At 42.6% G+C, this 21,984-nt stretch overlaps 1 protein-coding gene across 11 annotated transcripts in view; it reads right to left on the reverse strand.

The window, feature by feature from the left end:
• Positions 1-21,984, reverse strand: part of phldb1b (pleckstrin homology-like domain, family B, member 1b) — a 406,573-nt gene that overhangs the window by 249,875 nt on the left and 134,714 nt on the right. The window contains exon 1 of one of the 11 annotated variants that reach the window (XM_072283987.1): positions 10,913-11,028. The exons of the other annotated variants lie outside the window; for them this stretch is intronic. The gene's annotated coding sequence lies outside the window, so the exon portion shown is untranslated. Of the gene's footprint in view, positions 1-10,912; positions 11,029-21,984 lie in introns of those variants that run through there. 11 annotated transcript variants of the gene reach the window in all.

A 21,984-nucleotide genomic window follows, 5' to 3' on the forward strand; every position in this document is an offset into this window, starting at 1 on the left:
TGTATTCTTGCTTGTTCCAAATAAAGCAACCCTAGCTCATCCAGTCCTTCCTAGTAGCTACAGTTTTCCAGTCCTGGCATCATCTTAATAAATCCTCTTTGGACACTTTCTAGTGCAATCACATCTTGTGGTGACCAAGATTGTGTGCAGTCTACTCAAGCTGTGGTCTAACTACAGTTGTAATCATTTCAACAGTACCTTCCTCCTGTTCCACTCTGTGTCTTAACCAATAACATATCTTCCTTTTAACTCATTGCATTGACCTCTCCCACTCCTTTTAAATACCTATGAATGCATACTGCAAATTCCCTTTGATCTCCAACACTTCTTAATAACTTTGTGGTGTTTGGAGCAAAGTATAGGGGGGGATGTCAAAGGGAGGCTTTTATACATAAAGTGTGATAGGTGTGGAACACGCTATCGGGGGTGGTGGTAGAGGCAGATACCTTAGGGGTATTTAAGAGACTCTTAGTTTGACATATGGATGAAAGGAAAATGGGGGACAACATGGGAGGGAAGGGTTAAATTGATCTTATAGTAGACTAAAGGGCTGGCACAACATCGTGGGTCAAGGGGCCTGTATTGTGCTATACTGTTCTATGTTCTAACCTTCCTTTCACTGTCATGTTGTACCTCTTCATAAACAATCTCTGGATTGGAGTGAGCCAAAGGATATAAAAATGAGTTCACATGTTGCTTTGCTCCCTCTTTATGGATCTATGCAGATTGCGGGGCAGATAATGGGCATTTATGCATCAGGGCATAAGAGATTCTGCAGATGCTGGAAAGCTTGCACAACACATAAAGACTGATGAAGGGTCTTGGCCTGAAACATCGACTGTTCAATTCCCTCCATAGATGCTGCCTGACCTGCTGAGTTGCTCCAGCACTTTGTACATGTTACGTTTGTACATCTGGATTAGTGTGTTTTCTGGATTAAGAGGCTTTTCTCAGAACGTGAGCCTCCTATGGCAAGTTCTAGATTGACAAAGAGGTCACACCATCAGATACAGAAGTACTTCAGTAAGCGAAGAAAAGTTTGGTAACTTTACCCCTTTGGACATGCTCAGTTCTGATGAAGAGTCCCAGACATGAAGCAAGATCTACATATATAAGGAACTCTAGATGCTGGGATCTGTTGCTAAAAAAAACATTCTGCTGGAGGAACACAATGGATCAAAGAGTGTCTGTGGGAGGAAAGGAATTGTTGATGTTTCATTGCAGTGTTTTGAATCAATAGATCAACAACTCCTTTTGTATACAGCTCAACCTCCTGAAATCCTCCAGCAGACTAGAAATGGAATTGGAATTGAAAAAAGGTTTGTTGTTATCACATGTATGGAAATACAGTGAAAAACATCTTGCATAATATTGTTAAGGATCAAATCATTACAAGTACATTGAGGTAGAACAAGGTAATACAATAACTGAACGTAGAATAAAAGTGTAATAGCTACAGAGATTGATTGCTGCTTCTAAAGCATTAACTGTTTCACCTTCCATCTTTCAGATTCATTTATTTGAAACATACAGTGAAATGTGTTGCTTGCCTTACCAATACAACACGAGTGTGTGCTGGGGGCAGCCCACAAGAATTGCCATACATTCTGGCACCAAAGCAGCATGCCCACAATGTTCAGCAGAACAACACAGGCAACAACAACAGATCAACAGCAAAAAACTGACGGGAGCAAGATAAGCCCCATTCCTTCCTCCCACCCACGCACGCACTCCGACACACACACGCAGGCCTCCGGGCCTGCAGCAGACTCGCAGGCATCAGCTGCTAAGTGACTTGCTGAGATGTTCCAGCAAATTTTGCTTTCATTTCTCCCCTTACTGCGTTCAGATTAAATTCACCCTACTCTCCTCACTTAAAATGTACCTCCAGTTACGTGCTTCCACCTTAAGAAAGAAATACTTCTCAATACTTGTCACTTTTCCTATGGCCACTGCTCCCACTCCTGCTCTCTCTTCCTCTCCCACCTTCTGCTGTATCTGATTGAAATACCATGCTCACCCCTCTACCAATTTACTCTTTCTCCTCTTTAGGGTAACCTAAAATGGACACATTCAGGGATCAAGATGCATCTGGACAAATTGCACCACTTTTAGTTCACAAATAGCCTACTGATACAGGGAAGGTTGAGTAATATTTTAATAAAGATTTCAAATGTCCTGAAAGATTTCAAAGGTTTAAATTGTGGAGGATCAAAGTTCAAATTTCAAAGTAAACTTATTATCAAATTACGTACTGTGTATGTCACCATATGCTACCTTGAGGTTCATTTTCTTGCCAACATTTACAGGAAAATAAAGAATTTAGAATTTATGAAAAACCATACATAACAAAGATTAACAAACAACCAATGTGCAGAAGACAAATCATGCAAATAATGACAAAGTAAATACATAATACTGAGAACGTGAGTTGTAGAGTCCTTGAAAGAGAGCCTATAGGGTGTGCAGTCAGTTCACTGGTGAGGTGAGTGAAGTTCTCCACGCTGGTTCAGAGCCTGGTGGTGTGGGTCCGAAGTTTCCTATACCTCCCGCAGAGTGGAGTAGCAAGGATGGTGAGTATATGGAACGTACTGCTGGAGTAAGTGGTGGAGGTGAGTACATTTATAGCATTGAAAAGACATTTAGGCAGGTACACGAACAGGAATAGTTTAAAGGGATAGCCCAAATGAAAGGCGTTGTTGTGCTCTTTGGTTATATGGGTCCTGGTGACAAAGATTGTCAAGAATCCAAAGCCAACAGCCAAGCACTTTGAGGGTTAAAAAAAATTACATCAGCTCAGCTGAGGCCCATTCACACACTCCGCCCACCTCCCCCTCTGGTCAGATGGAGTTTTGAGTCATTAACAAGCCAGCCCTGTTTAATGCTTTCCTATTTAAATCAAATAACCGAAATGCTTCAGCCCAGCTGCCCGTCTTGAGCAGAAGAACAAAACCAGAAGAATGGAAAACAAATTCCCCCGACAATCAGCATTTCAATCACAGCTGTGCATATGCACAATCCCTACTCAAATCACCGCCCCCACTCCTGGCAGCGTTCCGCCGTGGGGAGGGGGCGTGAGTGTGGTGCTAGGGGGTTGTCGGGGAAATGATGACAGTGTGCTGCCGAGCTCAGCTGCCATGGCAACACAACAACAACGTTACAGTAAACAATCGCTACAATGGTTCTAATGAAGGACCGCATAATGGAGGCAATTATCAGCAGGGTCATGAGGGACCGCTGGGGTGAAGGCAGGGTGCAAGGGGCAAAGCAGAGCTTCTGCCAAACACTTCCCTCACTGCTTCCAATCAGTTCACAGTCAGACCTGTTGTTAATTCAATTATTTGGCTGTAATCCTCTAAAATATCTATAACTCATCGAACAAATAAGCTGCACTGAGAATCCGTTACTTAAAAGCATGAAAGAAGAATTTGTGCTTCGCTGGCATCATTAGCCTGGAATCAGATGTCATTATGGCAGGAAAGTAGGACATTTGGCCCATCAAGTCTGTGCCAGATTGCTGTCATCCAGTCAATGTCCCTGCTCTTTCCTCATAGCTGGGCACTTTTCCCTCCCCACTCCCCACAGGTGCCTACACAATTTCCTTTGTCTCTGACAGGTGTGAGTTCCAGGTCATAGCTTCCCCTCCCCCTTCTCCCTGGATGCCATTTGTCCATCACTCTACATTTGTGTCTCTGTCTCTTGTTCCTTGCACCATCTGCTAAAGTGAACCATTTCTTTCTCTTTACCCTCTCTAAGCCCAAACTGATTGGCTGACCTTTAACCTAACTACTTACATCTGCCTTTGCTCATATTCCCTTGGCTCTCCAAATATACGTATAAATTAACTATCTAAAAATCAACTACAAATTCAACAGGTTTTTCATTTACACTCCCAGTTCTAAGTTTTGGATTGTCTTGTGTATCTCTATTAAAACTCTTCTCTATACTCCAAAGGTAATGAACCCAACTTCATCTGTCAACCCTTGTATCAGAAATCCCTCAGTGTGGAACATTTTGGTCTTAGTGTGATCTAATCTAAAGCCGCTGTTGCAAGGTGTTAGCCAATTTGTGACCAGCAAGATTCCACAAAATGATCAGATAATCAGAGGGATGGTTGAGAAATAACTGTTTGCAGGGATAATAGAGGAAACTCTTTCAAGATTGTGCCTCTGATATTGTCTACAATTCTAATAAAAGATTAATTATTAGCTTTATCTGTTGTATTGCACATCAAAACATACAGTGTAATGCATCGTTTGCGTCAAATTGAATTATTATGCTGCAAGTGTCACCATACTTCCGGCACCAACATAGCATGCTTAGAACTCACTCACTCTATGTGTATATCTTTGGAATGTGGGAGGAAACTGGAGCACTTGGAGAAAGCCCACACAGTTATGAGTAGACTGCCCAGCCCCTTTTTTTTGTTTCTTTTTTTATATAGTGTAGTGGGTTTTTTTTCTTCATTTAAAATTCAATGTTTTTTCTTTCCTCTTCATGAACTGATAAGAGGAGAATTGCTGTTTTTGTTTTTTTTATTGTATATTTTATACTAGCTTAACAATATATATGATTTTGATAATGTCTATCTTAATCTCGGTTTGTATTGTTATTGATATATATATTTGAGATAATTCTCCTCTTGTTTGTATTTATGTTCCTTTTAAATCAATAAAAAGATTAATAAAGAAGAAAGAGTAGAATATACAAGCTCCTTGCAGATCGCGGCAGGAGTTGAACCTCAATCGGTTTTCGCTGGCGCTGTAGGAGCATCATGCTAACTGCTATGCTACTGTGCTGCAAACAAGATGTTAGTTTCAAGTCAAGTCAAGTCACTTTTTGTTGTGATTTCGACCATAACAGCTGGTACAGTACACAGTAAAAACGAGACAATGTTTTTCAGGACCATGGTGCTACATGAAACAATACAAAAACTACACTGAACTACGTAAAACAACACAAAAACTACACTAGACTACAGACCCACCCAGGACTGCATAAAGTGCACAAACCAGTGCAGGCATTACAATAAATTACAACAATACATTACAACAAGACAATAAGCAAAGTCTGGGTATTGTTCATAAGATGACACCTTTGACAGTGCGCCAGTTGCCTGCTCGTTCTTCTTTCAAGAGACACGGCCAACGATGCAGGAAATGCAGTACAAGAGCAAGTGTATTGACAACGGGAGAAATTGAGCTGGTCTCAGCCGCAATCTCCTCGTGATGAACAGCCTGCACCCATTGAAGTTGATATGTAAAGAATGGTCACTTGGGAAAGATACCGGAGAATAGCTGCAAACTCCCCTAACAGCCTCAGGATGGGATTAGTGGCAGATGTACACTATACAGACAAAGGGATTAAACTTTCCACTTTGAAACACTTGAATCTAGACTTCAGACTATTTGCACATTTGTAAACACTTATACAAGCAGGCTTTTTCCGCTCAGGTTTGGTGAGACTAGAACTAGAGGTCATGCGTTAAGGGTGAAAAGGAGAAATATTTAAGGAGAACATGAGGGGGAACATTTTTACTCAGAGGGAAGTGTGAGTATGGAAGGAACTGCAAGCGAAAGTGGTGAATGCGGATTCAATTTCAACATTTAAGAGAAATTTGGATAAATACATGGATGGGAGGGGTATGGAAGGCTATAGTCCTGGTGCAGGTTGATACGGCCAGGCAGATTAATACTTTGGCATGGACTAGATGGGCCAAATGGCCTGTTTCTGTGCTGTGGTTTCTATGACTCTATATTACAACTATGGGAGCTTCAAACCACGACATTTGAACTCGAGAGGTCTGAGACTACAAGAACTCCAAACCCAGCAGAATCTGAAGGCAAACCAGCCTGGAAAACATTTAAGTAGATTGTGACTGAGATTAGTTAATATCGGGACAGACAGATGTCGGAAAAACAAGTTCCCACTTGATAAGAAAATCTTATCAAATGAACTGTGGAATGCTTGGATTGCAATTCTATTCAACAGCAATAGACCTGCAGAGGATCTCAACATAATAAAACATTCCGGAGAGCTCCACAGATAAAAGTTGACACCATTCTTGAGAAATTTGTAGGAAAATAAATGTTTAACGAAGAGATAGGCAGAGAAACAGGATTTTTCCAGAGCTAAGGGCCCAGGCAATGAAGGAATGATCATCAGAATCAGGTTTATTATCACTGGTATGTGTTGTAAGATTTGTTAACTTTACAACTGCAGTTCAATAAAATACATGATAAATAAATATAGAGATAAAAACTGAGTTACATTAAGCAGAACAACACAAAGGATGTGTGGAGTGGTATGAAAATGATCACAGGGTACAAAAAGACAAAAGACCAGATGATTGAAGGGGACCAGGACAGGGCCAATGACTTAAACAGGTTTGATGAGGAGGTTTCTCTTTACCCCTCCACAACCCATCCACCCCAGCTCCTCCCCTCTCACCTCCTGCCCTCCATCTCTCTCCAAGGACACCGGCGAGCCAACGGCCACAGACACGTGGACTGTCACTGCCGATCGGGTAAGGGGAGAGCTCAGCAGGCTTCACCCAGGCAAGGCTCTGCACCCGGACAGCATCAGCCCAAGGGTACTCAAGGTGTGTGCTACTCAGCTGGGTGCAGCCTTTCAATACATCTTTCATCTGACCATGAGCCTAGAGAGGGTCCCTGTGCTGTGGAAAACATCCTGCCTCGTTCCAGTACCCAAGAAGGCAAGTCCCACCATGCCCAGTGACTACAGACCAGTGGCTCTCACCTCACATATTATGAAATCATTAGAAAGACTGGTCCTGACATACCTTCGGACCATCGTAAATCCGTCACTGGACCCCCTGTGGCTTGCTTACCAACCACATATTGGAGTCGAGGACACCATTATCTTCCTGATTCAACAGATTTACATCCATCTGGATGAGCACTGTGAGAATCATGTTTTTTTTATTTCTCCAGAGCTTTTAACAGCATACGACCTGCTTTACCAGGGAGTAAGCTCACGGAGATGCAGGTGGATGCTCCACTGGTGTTCTGGATGACAGACTACCTGTCCAGGCGGCCACAGTATGTGAGATTGCAGAGCTGTGTATCAGACACTGTGGTTAGCAGCACAGGAGCACCTCAGGGGACTGTCCTGTCCCCCTTCCTGCTCACCACCTACACCTCAGACTTCAGACACAACTCGGAGTCCTGCCAACTGCAGAAGTTTTCAGACGATTCGGCAGTTGTGGGCTGTATCAGTCGGGGTCAAGAGGCTGAGTACAGAAGAGTGGTGGACAACTTTGTTGAGAAGTGTGGGCTGAATTACCTGCAGCTCAACATCACTAAGACAAAGGGGTTGGTGGTGGACTTCAGGAAGGTGAAAGCACCCTGCATTCCCATTTCCATCAAGGGAAACAGATGTGGAAATCGTCCGGGACTACTCACACCTGGGAACTCACCTGGACAATAAACTGGACTGGACTAAAACTACAGGGACTCTGTACAAGAAGGGACAGAGCTGACTGTACTTCCTGAGGAGGCTCCGGTCCTTCAACGACTGCAGTACTCTGCTGCAGATGTTCTACGACTCAGTGGTGGCCAGCGTTCTACTCTACATTGTAGTCTGCTGGGACAGCAGGGTGAGAGCAGCTGACACCAAGAAGATCGATAAGCTCGTTAGGAAGGCTGGTTCTGTTCTGGGGGAAGGAACTGGATTCCCTGGTGGTTGTGTCTGAGAGGAGGATGCTGCAGAAACTGCAAGCATTATGGACAATTCACCTCACCCCATCAGTGACATACTGGACAAACAGAGGAGCCCATTTCGTAACAGGCTGATTCTACCAAGGTGCAAAATAAGTAGTGCAAAATAACAGAAATAAAATATAGTATTAATGGTAAGACTCTTGGCAGTGTGGAGGATCAGAGGGATCTTGGGGTCCAAGTCCATAGGACACTCAAAGCTGCTGCACAGGTTAACTCTGTGGTTAAGAAGGCATATGGTGCATTGGCCTTCATCAACCATGGGATTGAGTTTAAGAGCAGAGAGGTAATGTTGCAGCTATTTAGGACCCTGGTCAGATCCCACTTGGAATACTGTGCTCAGTTCTAGTTACCTCACTACAGGACGGATGTGGAAACTATAGAAAGGGTGCAGAGGAGATTTACAAGGATAATGCCTGGATCGGGGAGTATGCCTTATGAAAACAGGTTGAGTGAACTCAGCCTTTTTCTCCTTGGAGCGACGGAGGATGAGAGGTGACCTGATAGAGGCGTACAAGATGATGAGAGGCATTGATCGTGTGGATAGTCAGAGGCTTTTTCCCAGGGCTGAAATGGCTAATATGAGAGGGCATAGTTTTAAGGTGCTAGGAAGTAGGTACAGAGGAGATGTCAGGGGTAAGTTTTTTACACAGAGAGTGGTGAGTGCGTGGAATGGGCTGCCGGCGACAGTGGTGGAAGCAGATATGATAGGGTCTTTTAAGAGACTTCTGGATATGGAGCTTAGAAAAATAGAGGGCTATGGGTAACCGTAGGTAATTTCTAAAGTAAGTACATGTTCAGCACAGCATTGTGGTCCGAAGGGCCTGTATTATTCTGTAGGTTTTCTATATTTCTAAAAAAGCAGTGAGGTAGTGTTCATGGTTTCCATGTCCATTCAGAAATCGGATGGCAGAGGGGAAGAAGCTGTTCCTGAATTGTTGAATATGTGCCTTCAGGCTTCTGTACCTCCTTCCTGACGGTAACAGTGAGAAAAGGGCATGTCCTGGGTGGTGGGGATCGTTAATGGTGGACGCTGACTTCCGAAGGCACCGCTCCTTGACGACACGATGGAGGCTGGGACCCATGATAGAGGTGACTAATTTTACAAATTTCTGCAACTTATTTCGACCTTGTGCAGTAGCACCCCGCCACCACACCCCCAACCCAGATGGTGATGCAGCCAGTCAGAATGGGACAACTGTACATTTGTAGAAGTTTTTGAGTTTTTCATTACAGGGCACTAAACTTTGGAGGTGTGTCAGAGGCAAGAACTTAAAGTTGTGAGGAGAATTTGGAAAAAGACCATTGCTGCAGATATACTTATTACAATCATTGGTGTCAGGGGAGGGAATTACTTCAAGAGTTAGCAGAATCTAACTTCACTCTGCGAACTCTGTGATATTGGCATTCAGCAGAAAACATTTCTAGAAGTGAGTTGCAGGCTGGTACAGAGCAACTTAGGCATAGAATACATATCATACGTAGAATAACAAGTTTCCAGGAGTGAGTTAGCTGAAATCTAATCAAGGGTTTCTGTGATTTCTACATCGAATAACAGTTTCATGGAGTGATTCTTGGATTATAATTTAATGAAGAAGTGGTTTATTTACATTGCCCAAAAATAACAAGATATAAGGCACAGGCTGCGACTTAATTGAAGAGTTTGGATGACTTACATATAAAATAACAAAAACATAAAAGTAAGTTACATGCTGCAGATTAAACAAAGGGTCAGAGGCACATCTATCTGATGAAATTACAGCTTTAAGTGGTTGGAGCTATTTTTATTGTACAGTGAGATACAATTTAGAATGGAATATTTACTGCTGAGGTTTATGTCATTTTGGCACAGTACCCAGGCTGTGTAACAAACTCCTGCCCAGAAATGAGCCTCCTCCCCCTCCCTCCCTCATCATTCAAGGGCATTATAACTACCCAAGCAAGGTCAGTGTAGCCTGTTCTGAACTCAGTCCCATTTCCAGTTATATCCCAACCAGCAGGACTGCTGGATGAGCACTGTATCATGTCTGATCTCTCTGCCTCAGGCAGTTTATTATTAAGCCTTGACTTCTGGTCAAGATGGTGCTGAGCTGTGATGTCCGTCGATGTCGTAGCTCAAACTTAGCTTTTTTTAGGTTCATAGGGATGGTTTAGGGGGACTCTGTGTGTGTGTGTGTGTGTGTGTGTGTGTGTGTGTGTGTGTGTGTGTGTGTGTGTGTGTGTGTTTGTGTTTGTGTGTATTGTTGTGGGTGTGAAGAGGAATGGGAAAGGGGTTTGTTTTGTTCGGTTGCTGCTGTTGTTCTGCCGGACATTGTAGACATGTTACATTAGCATCGGAATGTGTGGCAACACTTGTGGGCAGCCCCCAGCATAACCTTGGGTGTGCTGGTTGTTAACACAAATGATGCATTTCACTGTATGTTTCAATGTGTATGTGATAGATAAATCTGAATTTGAATCTGATTGATATGGTTATTATATAATGTAAAGTTCAAACTGTTAATTCGGCAGAATTTCTTTTTAACCAGAATTGAAAATAAAGTATTAAGCCCCCCGAGATCACAAGTATATCATGGTAGAGAGCACTCTCACCTAATGATTAGGTTTACATCACATGCTGGAAACTCATAAGGTACCTTATGCTGTTGCCACACGGTAAATGTCCCTGCTGGTATTTATGCTTCATACAAGCCTCCTCTTATTCAGCCTCAGTGCCCTTCTCCCTCAAGTGTTATTCAGCTTCTTTGCTCATAGCATCATTGTTATTTGCTTCAACCACTCCATATCTGAGTGAGCACTCTGGACAAAGAGGCTCTTCATAAACTTTTGTTTGGATGTATTCATGTCTGAATTACACTGGGACAATGTTTAAAGCATTGTACAAAGGCAGAGCTTTCCCACATAGCTTGCTAGAATTACCTGTAGGCTTCACTCAAAGTTCAAAATTCAAAGTAAATTTCATATTGAAGTATGTACACATCACCATATACTATCCTGAGATTCAATTTTCTTGCAGGCATTCACAGTAGAACAAAGAAATACAACAAAATCATTGAAAAGCTATACACAAACACAAGCAAACAATGTGCAAAATATAACAAACTATGCAAATACAAAAAAAAGATTAATAATAGTAATAAACAAATAACACTGAGAACATGAGTTGTAAAGACCTTGAAAGTGAGTCCATAGGTTGCAGTGAGTGACGTTATCCACACTGGTTCAGAAGCCTGATGGTTGAAGGGTAATGACTGTTCCTGTACCTCCTTCACAATGGCAGCAGTGAGAAGCGGGTATGGCCTGGATCGTGGGGCTTCATCTTTAAGTGCAAATTTAACTCTCCATCTGACTCTGACCTCTCTGTCTGGCCTTCGACGTAGTCCCAGTGAAGCTCAAAGCAAGCTTGAAAAATGACACCTTATCTTCCAGCTACGCATGTTACAGCTTTGCAGGCGGAACACTAAATTTAACAATATCGGCTATTACAGCCTTATATCTCACATTTCCTGCATTCATTTTTTTCTTCTCTCTCCTTTTTGGCTAAATTCGGAATTCATTTCTGTTCTGTGACATCCGCCCAAGACAGTCTATTTGTTATTCACTTGTTTTTTCATCTCCAGCAGATTGTTCTCCTGGACTCTCTCCCCCACCCCCTTCCTTATCTTTGTCAGGTAAAAGATCACTGACCTGAAATATTCTTTCTGATCCTCTAAATATTTAGTCAGTGGCCACATTATTAAGTACACCTGCTCGTTAGTGCAAATATCTAATCAGCCAATCATGTGGCAGCAACTTAATGCATTAAAGTACACAGACATGGTCAAGAGGTTCTCTTGTTTATTTATATAGAGATACAGCACGGAATGCAATGCCCAGCAGCCCCCAATGTAACCCTAGCCTAGTTACAGGACAATTTACGAAGACTAATTAACCTACTAGCCAGTATGACTTTGGACTGCAGGATGAAACTGCAGCACCCAGAAGAAACCCATGCACTCGCAGGAAGAACGTACAACTTTCTTACAGACGACTCTGGAATTGGATTCTGAAGTCGGACGCCACGAGCTATAATAGCGTCGCACTAACCCTCAGAATGGGGAAGAAATGTGATCTAAGTGACTTTGACCATGGAATGATTGCTGCTGTCAGACGGGGTGCTGATCTCCTGCGATCTTCATGCACAACAGTCTCTAGAGTTTACAGAGAATGGTGTGAGAAACAAAAAGCGTCCAGTGAGCGGCAGTTCTGTGGTGAAAACACTTCAGTAATGAGAGTGGTCAGAGGAGAATGGCCAGACTGGTTGAAGGTGACAGTAACTCAAATAACCACACGTTACGACAGTGGTGTGCAGAAGAGCATCTCTGAATGCACCATGTTGAACCTTGAAGTGGATGGGCTACAGCAGCAGAAGACCATGAACACACACTCTGTGACCACTTTATTAGGCACAGGAGGTACCCAATAAGGTGGCCTCTTAGTGTATTTCTTTTGCAATTCTTTACACTTTAAAAGTAGTAAAAATGATCACTGGAGTTTGACAACAGTTTAGATAAGGCAAAATCTGACAGTGTACCAGATAAGGAACTAACAGGGACAGGTCACAAAGGAGCTTGATTTTACAGGAGAATGCAGGGAGATTTGGGGAATTCATTCCAAAAGGCATAGTCATCATTAGGTGTATGTTGGAAATCAGGGAGAAGCGAAATCAGTCAGAAGTTGAGAGGCACAGAGATACTTTGAATGATATGGAGCTGAAAACCAAGATCAGAATTTTAAGATAAATTCATCATAAAATCAGGAGTTGATGCAGATTAACAAGCATAGAGGCAGTAAAACAAATGCACTGGAAATCAGAGCCAATGGACATTTCTTTCACTGACATTGCTGAAAAGGAATCAACTACTAATTTGTTATCAGTAACAGTACCCTCTCAAGTTTATCGACATTACCTGGCCCTAAGTCTCAGAATTGGAATCAGGTCTAATATCACAGGCATAGTTCTTGAAAGTTGTTGTTTTACGGCAGCAGTACATTACACTACATAATAATAAAAACTATAAATTACAATAAGAAATATTGTATATGCATGCCATATGTATAAAATTAAATTAAATTAATAGTGCAAAAAGAGTGCCAAAAAATAGTGAGGTAGTGTACATGGGTTCATTGTCCATTCACAAATCTGATGGCAGAGGGGACGAAGCTACTCCTAAAATGTTGAGTGTGTGTCTTCACGTCCCTTTTCACGGTAGCAATGTGAGGAGGCCATGTCCTGGGTGTTGGGGGTCCTTAATGACGGAGGCATCACCTTATGAAAATATCCTCATCCAGAAAATTTCACATGGCATCCCTTTGCTCTCTACCTGACTCACTTCAGCTTTTCAAATGTCTAAACCACGAGATTCTCAATGACAATATTAAGAGTTTTTTTTAAAAAGAGAAACACATTAGAGTTTGCTTGGGTCAAGAGAGATAAATCAACACACACACACACAGAAAATCACAACAGAAGTAATCACTTACATAGTGTGCATCCTCGGGTAAGAAGAAACTCTGATGGTAGGAGCTAAGACCGACTGTAGGTGAAAACTAATCACACATCATTGTTCAATACAGATAAGAGGAGCAGATGTCTCTCTGGGAGTAGGGGGAAGGAAAGGGACCTGGAGGCGCTGCCGGCTATACAGAATAAGAACATGAGATGACATGCCTTTCAAGAGAAAAGAAATCTCAAATTGCAGTCTGTGAGCATGCTTGTGCTAAGCAAATTGTTCGTGCAGGTTCACACAAGCTGAAACCCAAAAATGTGAACAATTTGCTGCAATGTAATATGTCAGCACATATTGTAAAATCAATTCTTAGCATTCCATGATGATAACATGCATTGCATTATAGCAAATAACCGTGTCCCAATTGAAGTGCAGGTGGTGTGCAACATTCAGCAAAATAGATTTCTCAGCAATGCTGCCTTTTTATACAGATCAATCAGCAATAGTGGCTCCATAATCTGAATATTTCCCTGTGTGTGGAAGCTCCTAGGTTTGATGACACTCTTGGAAGTACTCCCTTTACCAGTCGTTCCCGGCTTTTGGAACTGAGAAGAACAGATGCAAATGCATTGATTCCAATAACAACAGCAATTCATACGATAGAATAATTCCCAATAAAATGTCCTAAGCTACTTCAGAGGAGCATTATCAAACAAAATTTAACTCTACAACTCATCAGATATCCTTTCTTACACAGTCTGCAGACAAGACTTAGATTTTTCAGCCTACGTGAGGTTTTGGCAACAGTGTCACAAGTGGCACATCTGATAGATGTTCGATTATTGTGATGCAATTTGTTTCATCACAGTAATACAACATGCTAACAGCACCTTCAGCCCATCATGTCGATGTTGATTATAAATCACACAGGGAATTCAGCATGTTCCCAATGAGCTCTACACATATACCATGCGGTCAGGATACATCACAGCTTGATGAGGCAACTGCTCTACCCAAGACCATAGGAAATGGCAGAGAGTTGTGAACACAGACTAGTCTATCACAGAAACCTGCCTCCTCTCTATTGACTCTCTCTCTGCTTTCCACTGCCTTGATACAGCAAACAACATACCCCTACTCTCCCATCCCAGTCACTCTCTCTCCTCCTCTCTTCAATCAGACATCAGAACATTCTCTGATATGAAATTGAACCATTGAACACAAGATACAAAAGCTGAAAACACATACCACCAGGCTCAAACAAGAGATTCTGAAGATGCTGAAAATCCAAAGCAACACACACAAAATGCTGGAGGAACTCAGCAGGTCAGGCAGCACCTATGGAAAAGAGTACAGTTGACGTTTTGGGCCGAGACCCTTTGTCCTGCCCAAAGGGGTCTCCACCTGAAACATTGACTGTACTCTTTTCCATAGGTGTTGCCCAGTCTGCTGAGTTTCTCCAGCATTTTGCGTATGCCACCAGGCTCAAGGACGGTTTCTATCCTGCTTTTATAAGACTCTTGTACAGTAGAGGTGAATTCTTGATCTCTCAATCTACCTCCACATGGCCCTCGTATCTTATTTGTCTACCTGCACTGCACTTTCTCTATACCTACAACACGACATATATTCTGCATTCTGCTATAGCTTTTCCCTTTGTGCTACCTCAGTGTCCATATTTTTGGAATGATCTGTCTGGATAACAGTCAAAACAAATGTTTTTCACTATATCTCAGTACATATGACAATAATAAACCAATTCCAATTCTATTTATAGTGATCCTACACTAATCCATTGTAATTTCCCCACATTCGTATCGATTCTTCAGCCAAAGAGACACAAGAGACTGCATGTACTGGAATCTGGAGCAACAAGCAATCTGCTGGAAGAACTCAGTACGTTGAGGAGAATCTGTGGAGTCTGGATGCAGGGCTTTCCTCCACAGATGCTGATTGACCTTCTGAGTTCCTCCAGCAGATTGTTTGCAACTTTCCAGCCAGCTTCTACCACTCATCTCCACACTATCATGACCATCATGGGTACGGCCCAGTCCATCATGGGTAAAGCCCTCTGCAACATTGAGCACATCTGCATGGAGCTCTGTCACAGGAAAGCAGCATCCATCATCAGGGACCCCCACCACCCAGGCCATGGTCTCTTCTCGCTGCTGCCACGAGGAAGGAGGTACAGGAGCCTCAGGACCCACATCACCAGGTTCAGGAACAGTTATTACCCCTCAACCATCAGGCTCTTGAACCAGAGAGGGTAATTTCACTCAACTTCACTTGCCCCATCATTGAAATGTTCCCATAACCTATGGACTCACTTTCAAGTACTTTTCATCTCATATTCTCAATATTGATTGCTTATCTATCTATTATTGTTATTATTATTTTGTTTTTTTTTGTATTTGCACAGTTTGTTATCTTTTTCACATCGGTTGCCTGTATTATGTGCAGTTTTTGGCAGGTCTAGCAGACCACAGTACATGTGCCTGCAACACTGTGTGTCCGACAGAGCGATCAGCAGCACTGGGGCTCCACAGGGGACTGTCTTGTCTCCCTTTCTCTTCACCATTTACACCTCAGACTTCAACTACTGCACAGAGTCTTGTCATCTGCAGAAGTTTTCTGATGACTCTGCCATAGTTGGATGCATCAGCAAGGGAGATGAGGCTGAGTACAGGGCTACAGCAGGAAACTTTGTCACATGGTGTGAGCAGAATTATCTGCAGCTTAATGTGAAAAAGACTAAGGAGCTGGTGGTAGACCTGAGGAGAGCTAAGGTATCAGCAACCCCTGTTTCCATCCAGGGGGTCAGTGTGGACATGGTGGAGGATTACAAATACCTGGAGATATGAATTGACAATGAACTGGACTGGTCAAAGAACACTGAGGTTGTCTACAAGAAGAGTCAGAGCCGTCTCTATTTCCTGAGGAGACTGAGGTCCTTTCACATCTGTCGGACGGTGCTGAGGATGTTCTACGAGTCTGTGGTGGCCAGTGCCATCATGTTTGCTGTTGTGTGCTGGGGCAGCAGGCTGAGGGTAGCAGACACCAACAGAATCAACAAACTCATTCATAAGGCCAGTGATGTTGTGAGGATGGAACTGGACCCTCTGACGGTGGTGTCTGAAAAGAGGATGCTGTCCAAGTTGCATGCCATCTTGGACAATGTCTCCCATCCACTACATAATGTACTGGTTGGGCACAGGAGTACATTCAGCCAGAGACTCATTCCACCGAGATGCAACACTGAGCATCATAGGAAGTCATTTCTGCCTGTGGCCATCAAACTTTACAACTCCTCCCTTGGAGGGTCAGACACCCTGAGCCAATAGGCTGGTCCTGGATTTATTTCATAATTTACTGGCATAATTTACATATTACTATTTAACTATTTATGGTTTTATTACTATTTATTATTTATGGTGCAACTGTAACGAAAACCAATTTCCCCCGGGATCAATAAAGTATGACTATGACTATGTTTTTCATTGAGTCTATTGTGTTTCTTGTATTTACTGTGAATGCCCACAAGAAAATGAATGTCAGGGTAGTATATGGTGATATATATGTATGTACTTTGATAATAGATTTACTTTGAACTTTGAATATTTAATTTTGAATTTGTAGTGAGCAATTCACTTTCCAACCCAGTTTTGGTCACCTACAGTACACACAGAAAAGACATCAACAAGATCGAGAGAGTACAGATAAAATTTACAAGGATATTGCTGAGACTTGGGGACCTGAGTTATAGGGAAAGATTGAATAGGTTAGGACTTGATTCCCTGGAGTGTAGGAGAAGGGAGATTTTATAGAGCTGTACAAAATTATGAGTACAGTCCAGGTTTTTTTCGACTGAGGTTGGGTGGTACTACAACTAGAGATAATGGGTTAAGGGTGAAAAGTGAAATATTTAAGGGGAACCTGAGGGGGAACTTTTTCAGTCAGAGGGTGTTGTGAGTGTGGAACGATCTGCCAGCGGTAGTGGTGGATGTGGGCTCAATTGCAGAATTTAAGGGAAGTACATAGTTGGGAGGGATGTGGAGGGCTACGGTCCAGTTTGGATCAATAGCATGAGGCAGAATAGCAGTTTGGCATGAACTATATGAGCCAAAGTGGTGGTTTCTGTGCTGTAGTGCTCTTTCACTCTATGAAAACCACGTCTTTGAATGTGGGAGGAAAGCAGAGAACCCCAGATGAAACCCTTGCGGTCACAAGGAGAAAACTCCACACAGAGGTCAAGGTTGAACCCATATCACTGGAGATGTGGGCCAAAGGCAGTATTAACTGCAATGATGCCAATGTTGCTTTACACCATCAGGGCGGTCAGTGCCTGGACTTTGAAGATCTAGAGCTGGAAGTCCAGAAAGAACACAGATCTCAACAGTTTTGCAAGATATTCTCCATTTTAAGGAGTATTAGAGTTGGAGACAAATGATTCAACAAGGAACTTTGTAAAGAAGCAGTATCAATGGCTGGATAAAGACTTGTGGATCCGTGCTTGTTTAAATGTTCTCTGGTCCCAGGATAATTTCAAAATAGCTTCAATACAACCACATGTCATTGATAGAGATTTCAGGATATTTAGGGAATCAAAAGAGAGAGTGCTGGGAAAAGGTGCTAAAGATTGGTAAAGATCTTGATGAATGTTGGGAATGCCTCAAAGTGCCAGATGCCTTCCTCCTGCTCCTACATCTTATGCTCTTAGGCTCATGCAGAGAGTTGACTTGAGTGAGACGGTACAAGAATTTGCTGGAGATCCAACTTCAGCAATAACGGATCTCATCACTGTAAACAAAATACAGATGTCTAATAAGTTGATGAAAGCAATGAAGTTATGCTAAATCTTTATAAATAATGCTTTATCTTCAGCTGGAGCAGTGCATTCAATTCTGGCACTGCATTTTAGAATGAGGGTGAGAGCGGAGGTGATTTATGAGGTTGGTACTGGGGGTAGGAAGTTATGTGCGGAATATTTGAGAAGATACCTCTAAGGTGTTTAAAGTTCTGAATAGGAGGATTTCAGATTTTACTCCGCATGAGGAAATGATTTTTTACCCACAGCAAGTCACTGTGACCTGGACAGCAATGACCCACAGATGAGGAGAAATAGACTCAACAGCAACATTCAAAAGAAAACTGAATAAATATGAGAGCAGATTTACAGAGCTCTGGAGGAAATGGATTTCATTGAATGATACCAAAAAGCACAAAGGGTCAAATGCCTCCTACTACGACCGTGTGATAGCTCACCGCCCTGACTTGCTAACTTGTTTCTCTGTCTAACTTGCTGGATCTCCCAGCATTTTCTATTTACATTTCAAGCTTCCTACATTTTCAATATTTGTTCCTTTAAGAATCTGCAGGGTTGTTTTTCCCCCCTCATGAATCTGTTCTTGGCTTCAAGCAAGGCCACACAGGCAAAGAAATCTATATAAATCCATCGTAGATAAACAGTTAAGCAATGTTGATATCTCTCTACGAGTGTCAGGGTGATCTCAGGTTGAAGTGTACAATTCTCATGCTTTTGCTTTATTGTTCTCCAAAGTGCCCTCTAATAAATATGCACACGTAAACACAAGAGTCTCGACATGTGCTGGAAATTGTGAGCAACACACACAAAGTGCTGGAGGAAATCAACAGGAAAGGCAGCATCTGTGGCGAGGAATAAACTGTTGATAGTTGAGGCCAAGACTGCCCATCAGACCTGGAAAGGAAGAGAAAAAGGAGCCAGAATAAGAAGGTGGGGGGAGGGGAAGGGGTACAGGCTGGCAGGTGATAGGTGACACCAGGTTATGGGGAGGAGCCTCACACTCAGGGTGGAGGAGCAACACATCATATTCTGTCTGGGTAGCCACCAACCTGATGGCATGTATATTGATTTCTCTAACTTTCACCAATTTCTCCCCACCCCTTTCCCCTTCTCTCTTTTTCCATTCCCCATTCTGATTCCCCTCTCACCCCTTCTCTTCTCCTCACTTACCTATCACCTTTCCCTAGTATCCTTCCTCCTTCCCTTTCTCCCAAGATCCATTCTCCTCTCCAATCAGATTCCTTCTTCTTCAGTCCTTTACTTTTTCCACCAATCACCTCCCAGCTTCTCAGTTCATCCACCCTCCCCAACCCACCCACCTTCCCCCTCATCTGGCTTCACCTATCACTTGCCAGCTTGTACTTCTTCCCCTCCCCACCTCCCCCCACCTTCTATTCTGGCTTCTTTCCCTTTCCTTTCCAGTCCTGATGAAGGGTCTCAGCCTGAAATGTTGACTGTTTATACCTTTCCATAGATGCTGCCTGACCCGCTGAACTCCTCTAGCATTTTGTGGGTGTTGTTTGATAGATACGCACAGCCAATTTATCATATTCCCAGTCTTTCTGCTCTTCAAGCTCCCTTGTTCGTATAACATAGAAACGTCATTTTGGTCATTCATTGATTCACTGTTCCTTTCTCCATTTGTCAGCCTCTGCCTCTGTGACCTCTTTCTTCCTACTCATTTAGTTACTCTCACTTGTTGTATGACCACTTGTCATTTAGTCAGAGCTTCCCGCTGTCCAGAAAAGTCATCGGCTCATCATCTGACTCTGCTTTTCTCGTCAGATTGACGGTCTCGTTCCTTATCTCTCAGACACATGTAAAAAGTAGATTTACATTCATTTGGCCACCTTTCACATTGCTCATATGTCACCTTAGACCCAGTGAAGTATTCAAATTGTACTCCATGTTGTAAGGGAGCAACCAAATTGTGCACAGGAAATCCAACAAACAAGATGAAAAAGCCCACATTTCACGTGAAGGGTAAGTATGAAATGCAGAATTATTCTTTCAAACTATTGCAAAGGGATCACTTCACATCCATCTGAGCCAGAGCTCAAACATCTCATCCAACAGTTCAGCACTCCCTGCACTGGAATTTCAGTCAGGTATTTAAGTGTCTGGAATGGGTCTGAATTCACAACTGAGTAGCTTCTTGAAGAACACAGCAAAGGCACTAAAAGCTAAGTAACCTCCTCCACTGTTGTAAGATTCTGTGACATATTACATGGGTCATGAATAAATAATCTGAACCAAGGTAAAGGTTGCACAGCATGAAGGGTAGAGGAAAGATTTACGATGACCTTTTCCATTAGTACCTCTGCAAGAGAGTCTGGCAACGAACAAAGGCTAAACATTGGATTCTACTGCATTAAACTTAAGTAAAATATATAATGTAAGGATAAAGGTCTTTATAAAGATCATAAAGATAAAGATTAGCTTTATTTGTCACCTGTACATTGAAACATCCAGTGAAATGTGTTGTTTGCATCAAATCAAGGCAGCAAGGGCTGTGCTGGGCAGCCCACAAGTGTCACCATGTTTCGGGCGTCAACATAGCATGCCCGCAACTCACTAACACGGACCATACATATTTGGAAGGTGGGAGGAAATTGGAACGTCCAGTCCCAGGGCAAATGTGCAAAAGCCCCTTACAGGCAGTGGCGGGAATCAAACCCCGATGGTGAAGGCTGGAACTGTGAATCAAAGCGCTACCGTGCTGCAGTGAAGCTAAAGAAAACAATTTGCTGCTCTGAAGAATTTAGCAACCATTTTCAATTCCTAAAATCAATCCATTAAGAAAATTAATACTTAACTTCTAAGCTTTAATTTTAAACATAAACACAAGAGATCCTGCAGATGCAGGAAATCCAGAGTAACACACACAAAATGCACATACAAAACTCAGCAGGTCAGGCAGCATCTATAGAAATGAATAAACAGTCAACATTTCGGGCCAAGACCCTTCTTCAGGACAGGTTTATGTTGGGTGGATTTTGAAGTTGACCCATGGTACAAAGCAGATAAGAATTTCTGGTTGGCTTCAAAGGAAACAAAAATGGGAAGTGGTATAAAAACTGATTGCCCGCTCATTATCATTTGTTTTACATGATCTTGCAAAGTCTGGTCCACCCTAGGTAATTGAGGCAGCAAAATCTTGGCAGACTTTGTAAAATCAGACGTAACTAATTATCATCTGGCTCCAAATTAAAAGCATATTTTAAAGGAAGCAGATATTTTATTTCTCAGATTCTGAGGAATTTGACTGACAAGCCATCATGTAGAACAGCAGCAGACTCACCATAAAGCCATACTGCTCCAGAACCTGCAGTTCAATTCTGACCTCAGGTGCTGTCTGTGTGGAGTTAACCGATGATGGTAAATTGGCCCTGAGTATAGATGGGTGTCAGAAGACTCGGTGAGAGGATGGAGTTAATGAGAGTGAGAGTGAGATTTGGTTGCAGGAAAATAAATGGGAAACTAAGACCAATAGAAATGCTCTGAGAGCTGGCATGGACTTGATGGGCCGATTGGCCTACTTCTTTAACGAACTATGAACTATGGGAAAGATCAATAAGAGCAGGAGGAAGGAGAGATGGAGCAGATTTTGGAAATGAACCAGCAGAAGAATGGATGACAGGAGATCGAGCAATGGTCCCAAGCTCTAGGAAGTCGTCTATTGCTTATGCCTCAACACACATCACACTGACCCTGTCAAGTTATAACATAATCCCGACCCAAGAGACCCTACTTGGAATGTGAAGAGATTGCTAAATTATTTGACTTCAGTGAGAGGTGTCCTGGGTTCTCTTCCTTGGCCATCCAGTCATCATGGCAGATGAAAAGCAAGACACACATTTATACAAAGATCAAATGCTGCATTTGTTGGGAATCTGAAGTAGAAACAGAGAACCCTCAGCAGTTGCCTGTGGAA

Source organism: Mobula birostris, chromosome 20 (genome assembly GCF_030028105.1).
Source record: "Mobula birostris isolate sMobBir1 chromosome 20, sMobBir1.hap1, whole genome shotgun sequence".
NCBI classification, from domain to species: Eukaryota; Metazoa; Chordata; class Chondrichthyes; order Myliobatiformes; family Myliobatidae; genus Mobula; species Mobula birostris.